This window comes from Notolepis coatsorum (genome assembly GCF_963971535.1).
Source record: "Notolepis coatsorum genome assembly, chromosome: 11".
NCBI classification, from domain to species: Eukaryota; Metazoa; Chordata; class Actinopteri; order Aulopiformes; family Paralepididae; genus Notolepis; species Notolepis coatsorum.
In genome coordinates this window covers 6,595,731-6,602,328 of record NC_140175.1, presented here as the reverse complement: position 1 = coordinate 6,602,328, position 6,598 = coordinate 6,595,731, and the positions used below count along the sequence as shown (strand labels likewise).

The window sequence follows — 6,598 nt, the reverse complement described above, 5'->3', positions numbered from 1 at the left end:
CTAAATCACTGTTGAACTTCCAGTGTTTGAAGCAAGAGCTCTAAGAAGCAGGACAACAGCAGTCGCAGCCAGTCCAAAAAGGCTAACCAAGCGGCACCGTCCTGAAGAGGAGAAAGACGGCAGCATAGAAGTGCATCTCCCAAAACGTAGCTCTACTCTGCAAAGACCTACTGAGGATAAGAGTGTTGGAGAAGATGACATGAAATACACCATAAAAAAACAAAATAACCAAGTTTCCAAGAGAAGGAACTACAAGAGGAAACGGCTTAAAGAAACCTGGGAAAGAATGGCAGAGACCTCCTGACCGACTTACCACAGACAGTCCTGATTAACCCTGATGGAGTCACAACCAATGAACATTGAATAGACATTGGCTATATGCCTACCTAGTGCTATGAAATACTTTGAATGTTATTGAGCTACCTTGACTGTTATTTGAATCACTAACTAATTTGTTCTTCCCATGCACAGGGACAAGTGGAAACGAGGACCCAGTCAAGCTTATTTGTGTTTAGAACTATGATTTGAAATTGGTTATGTCGGTAGCTTCTTTAATACATATATATATATTTTTTTGTAATTGTGTTTTAATGCAAATTAACACATCCACCGCCATTCACGTTGTACGACGGGTTTGCTGGTCATGCGAATTCCGCCAAATCACGGCGTACGACGTTATTGACATCATATTTAATTTTTTTTTTCGCCATGGCATTCATAATTCCGCCACCCATCCTCTGCTGATATAGTGGGAGCTTGCACAACAGTGCAACGCTTCAATACCGCCGCCTGGTGGATGATCGGGCCGGAAATGGATCTTGTGATCTGTGCATCTGGAAACTCCGTCCGGCAGTCACATAATGTTGCGGGACTACAGACACACACTGGCGTGCATGGATCGCTGCAATAACTCAATAATCGATATGATTTGGGCGTTTATTGCGCCATACAAACCGGAAATGGATCTAGTCGATCTGCATCAAATAAGTGGGATCTTTTTCCTCCAGTCTCATCGGTGAACGGTAAGAGGACAGTAACGTTATTTTCAAGGCGATTGTACATTTCTTTATTTACAAACCATCTGATCAATAAATCAACCCATACTACATAAAGCATTTACTGACGATCACGGCATTATAAACGACCCCCCCCCCCGTTCATCCGCACATGACGAGTCATAACGTTTAGGATCATGTACAGTTGAAATTTTTAATATAGCGTGTATCGCCAATAAACGGCAGTTGATAATCTATATATGCGTTTATGCCTATAACTCACGTTCTAGGAATTACTGCAGAAAACGATAAAAACATACTTATATTCTAGACTGTATTTTTGGAAGAATATATGAATGAAAAAGTATATCGTTCCCACATCCTGAACGATAGATAATCGATGTTGAATGGGCCATAGTAATGTCAATTTAGCAATACAATTTAAAAAGTTATAGCCCTGCAAAGAAGGTGAACATCTCCATAGGCTTAGAGTGGTGGCAGTGAGCCTACATTGATGGATATAAGCGTGGCAGTCAATGTGTTAAGGGGCCGCCCGGTGTGTAGAAGCAGAAACCGACTTCTAGTATTTATATTATTGTTTAGTGTCTTATTTATGTTTGAACTCTAGGGGGCTCCCCACCTACTATAAGTAACCTAGCTAATCACTGTAATTCATGCACCTGTTATGGAGATTCATTTTTCCTACCTGTTTCACTGTTTGGAACTGATAGACAGAGCAACTGACAACTGCTCTAATTGAACCATTTATTCATTCTTCTTTGGACAATAAAACCCTGTAAACCGTACCAGCCGCAACTTGGACATTCTTCTATATTTACATCACAAACTGTGTTACCGAGTAGAGAACTAATTATGGGTGCATCGTGACGCCTGTCAGCACTATCGGGGAGTGACAGTCGGCCACTACACAGACCGATAGAAGTTATTAATCTAGTTTCTTCACCTTTTAAAGACTTTCAATTGGTTTTGTTTTGTACGAGACCTTATGTTTATGAAAATAAACATAACCATCAAGGAAGAGATCACGTTTCCAGCGTAATTCTTCTGTTTACGGATGCGTCGACAGGGTGACACAGTGTGTGACAGCCAGTAAGATTGCCATCAACCAACAAATAGCAAACACAACGCAGACTTCACGCAACGCCAGATGACGGGTTGATAAGGCTGGAAACACCCTAATCCTACACTAGGCAAGCAATTATTAAAAATATTATGTAATACACTATCTATATTTGTATCATGTAAAAGTTTATATAAAATGTGCAAATGGATTATGCAAAACACCCAATGTAATATGTTTTCCCCCATCTTACCGCTGACAATCTCTTCAGTGGGATTTCCAAGAGTCTTGTCTGTAGTTTAGCTCCACTTTTCTCTCCAAGCTCCTCATAACCTTGGATTACAAACCAGTCTGTGTCCTTTTCTGAAACTGAGAGAACCGTCATAATGCCACACTTTTGAAACTAAATATTTAAAAGCTTGATTAACTATCCAAGATTCAAATGTTTTAATATAATTTAGACTTAATAATGTATTCCCATCCCACGTCATTCTCACCTTCCTCTTTTTCACTTTCTGCCTCACCTTCCTCTTCTTTACCCCTTTCATCTTCTGAGTTCGCCCCCCCTCCCTTCTCTTCCTCTGCTGCAAGTCCACTATGTGAGTTCCAGTCTTCATCGCTCTCATCGTCTTCTTCCTCATCCTCCTCCGACGACTCTGGACAATACAAATATATACAGCCAATGTCTGCATCAAGCAAGAACACTGCAACAAGCCAGCAAAATACTATATCTGTGTTGGGGGAAATAATATATCTATGTTGGGGAAAATACTATATCTATGTTGGGGGAGATACTATGTCTATGTTGGGGAAAATACTATATCTATGTTGGGGGAGATACTATGTCTATGTTGGGGAAAATAATATATCTATGTTGGGGGAAATACTATGTCAATGTTTGGGAAGATACACTATGTTGGGGGAAATACTGATGTCCTTATTATCTCAGTTAGTTTAGTACAGTATGTGTACAGATGTAGTGAATATATCTGTTTTCTCAGTTAATTTAATGTGTACAGATGTAGTGAAGGTGTCTGTTCTCAGTTAGTTTACTATGTGTACAGATGTAGTGGATAATAGATGTCTCTGTTCTCTCAGTTAGTTTACCATGTGTACAGATGTAGTGGATAATAGATGTCTCTGTTCTCTCAGTTAGTTTACTATGTGTACAGATGTAGTGAGATGTCTCTGTTCTCTCAGTTAGTTTACTATGTGAACAGATGTAGTGAAGATGTCTCTGTTCTCTCAGTTAGTTTACTATGTGTACAGATGTAGTGAGATGTCTCTGTTCTCTCAGTTAGTTTACTATGTGAACAGATGTAGTGAAGATGTCTCTGTTCTCTCAGTTAGTTTACTATGTGAACAGATGTAGTGAAGATGTCTCTGTTCTCTCAGTTAGTTTACTATGTGAACAGATGTAGTGAAGATGTCTCTGTTCTCTCAGTTAGTTTACTATGTGAACAGATGTAGTGAAGATGTCTCTGTTCTCTCAGTTAGTTTACTATGTGAACAGATGTAGTGAAGATGTCTCTGTTTTCTCAGTTAGTTTACTATGTGAACAGATGTAGTGAAGATGTCTCTGTTCTCTCAGTTAGTTTACTATGTGTACAGATGTAGTGAAGATGTCTCTGTTCTCTCAGTTAGTTTACTATGTGAACAGATGTAGTGAAGATGTCTCTGTTCGCTCAGTTAGTTTACTATGTGTACAGATGTAGTGAGATGTCTCTGTTCTCTCAGTTAGTTTACTATGTGTACAGATGTAGTGAAGATGTCTCTGTTCTCTCAGTTAGTTTACTATGTGTACAGATGTAGTGAAGATGTCTCTGTTCTCTCAGTTAGTTTACTATGTGTACAGATGTAGTGAAGATGTCTCTGTTCTCTCAGTTAGTTTACTATGTGTACAGATGTAGTGAAGATGTCTCTGTTTTCTCAGTTAGTTTACTATGTGAACAGATGTAGTGAAGATGTCTCTGTTTTCTCAGTTGGTTTACTATGTGTACAGATGTAGTGAAGATGTCTCTGTTCTCTCAGTTAGTTTACTATGTGTACAGATGTAGTGAAGATGTCTCTGTTCTCTCAGTTAGTTTACTATGTGTACAGATGTAGTGAAGATGTCTCTGTCCAGAGCATATTGTACACCACTCTATACTGCACTCAAACTACAAAAAAGCAAGCTTAGAGAAACAAGTAGCTTATAATGATGTCATGGTAATATTACTTAAGAGGGTCAGATGGTGTAGTGCAAGTAGGATGTTTGTGGCTGCAGGACTTCCTCCCCAAGCTGCCTTAAGAAATCGTATACATGTGTTTGTCTGGTAAATTACTCTGTAAATGAGCTCATCTTGGTTTTGTCCTTCAATCACAGCAGTGGAAACAAAGACAGTTGTCTCTATGCAAGACATTAATCTGTATTTTATTTTAAACTGTGATTTTTTTATTGTGCTTTTATATGTAATTTATTCTATGTATTGTCCTGTCTTTTATATGGACCCTGGGTCTGTAATAAAATGTAGATTGATTGACATCCATGAGGTGTTTAGGAATGATAGAAATTAAGAACAAAATTACTTTAGAGAATGTAAATTAAGAGGTAAAATGATCACCTCTGGCAAGCTTGTCTATGTCCAGAAGACCATCCTTGTTGTCACGGGTGATGGGAAGCGTGTGGACGTCTGGACAATCCATTAGGGTTTTCTCTAGACGTTGACACAAAGATCACAAATCCATCATGGTGGACGCAGTGGATTATTTGCCAAAAAACTGAAGGCTAAATTACAGCAGGTGAAGAGAAAAAGATACGTTCATGTCATGGTTCATGTACAGAAAAAATTGCCTAAATCTGCCAAACTTCTTTTTGTTGTAGTGTACTTGTGCTGTATAATGACAGCTAATCTAATCTAAATGAGGGAAGCCTCCACTTCCTAACAAGTTGAATTAACGGTTTGCGACGGGGGAAAAGGAAATGTTTACTTTAGTCTGTCTTACTCTCACTTTTACACTGAACTCCGAGTCTCTTCTAAGGAAGCCTCCTAGCTCTCCAAACCATGCAACATAAAATATGATTGTTCTAACAGAACAGAACAATCACAAACTGAGAAGGTTTAGTCAAGGTTTAGCAAACCACACATTGGATATGGGACATGTTACAATATGACTTACCAAGAGCAGATCACTTTGTGTCGTTAAGGTGTGAAAAAGTGTACTGATCCCAGATATGTAGGATAGTGTTATGTATTGATCCCAGACATGTAGGATAGTTCTAGTATGATCATGTAGGATAGTTCTAGTATTGATCACAGACATGTAGGATAGTTCTAGTATTGATCACAGACATGTAGGATAGTTCTATGTACTGATCCCAGACATGTAGGATAGTTCTAGTATGATCACTCACAGACATGTAGGATAGTTCCATGTACTGATCATGTAGGATAGTTCTAGTATTGATCACAGACATGTAGGATAGTTCTATGTACTGATCAGACATGTAGGATAGTTCGTATGTTAGGATAGTTCAGGACTCCCTGGAAGAAGAGATCTTGTATCTCAATGGGACATTCCTGGATAAATAAAAAAAAATAAAAAAAATGTATGTACTGATCACAGACACAAGTGTTAATTTACGTATTATGGTGTCCATCGGCACTTACTTTATCAATTTTGAAGATGGAATTGATTGATTGATGTAAACAAGACGAAAGTCTTTCTCTGGTCTGCATCCCCTTAACAATTGTGTGTATTGAGCCGTACTGTATTGTACCCATTCTGCAATCTGTTCATACAATTTTCAATCATTCAATCAATCAACATGTAGCCGCAACAGTTCCGTTCGAGCCGCTGCTGCAAGGAAGGAGCAATACGAGGAAAACAATGTGAACATAATTGTACTTACAGATGTTGTGGTTCCAGATGTGAAGTCTTGGTCCAGTACAGTTCTCCACAGAGACGTTAGCAAGAGACTCGTTTCATTGTCTCCAACGTGGATGTCTCTGGTCCGACTCACAACAAAGGCAACTTGATCTGGTTCACAATCGGGTTCAAAGTCAGTCGTGTTTGCACGGAGGAGTTGACGGTGGCCGATCGATCACAAATGTGTTGTGTTTAACTTGTCCTTTGATAACGCTTTTGAACCAGAGAAGCGAGTTAAAAGCTCCTCAATGTAAACAGTATGGCTGTAGAAACGTTAGCTGCTAGTTTTAACAGCGACGCGCGGCCATCTTCTCTTGCCAAACCACTCGTATTTCCGCGTTCCCGTTTTGCGCTCTGATTGGCCACGCACGTTTCTGGTCATGTGACATGTGCGCCAATCGTGGGACGGCAGCTTGATTACATATGCACGCCGCATTTCTCGGAGACGCTCTCTGATTGGCCGACGCCTGTTTCTACACTGGTTAAGCTTAGGCACTCTTTCGAAGTTGGTTAAGGTTAGAGTTTGTCTTAGAGCATGGCGATAGAACGCCAGGTAGTTTGCAGGCTGTTTGACGTGGAAATGGGCAAAGACACAGCTCGTCACGGTTTGGGC

The 6,598-nt window shown here is 39.7% G+C and overlaps 1 long non-coding RNA gene across 1 annotated transcript; it reads right to left on the bottom strand.

Moving 5' to 3' along the window:
- Window positions 1-2,619: 2,619 nt before the first annotated feature.
- LOC311236804 lies at window positions 2,620-6,289 on the bottom strand. The gene is made up of 3 exons (XR_014620251.1): window positions 5,969-6,289; window positions 4,680-4,772; window positions 2,620-2,732 (listed from the first exon to the last, which is right to left on the bottom strand). It is a non-coding gene; the product is annotated as an uncharacterized lncRNA (long non-coding RNA).
- Between the last annotated feature and the right edge of the window lie 309 nt (window positions 6,290-6,598).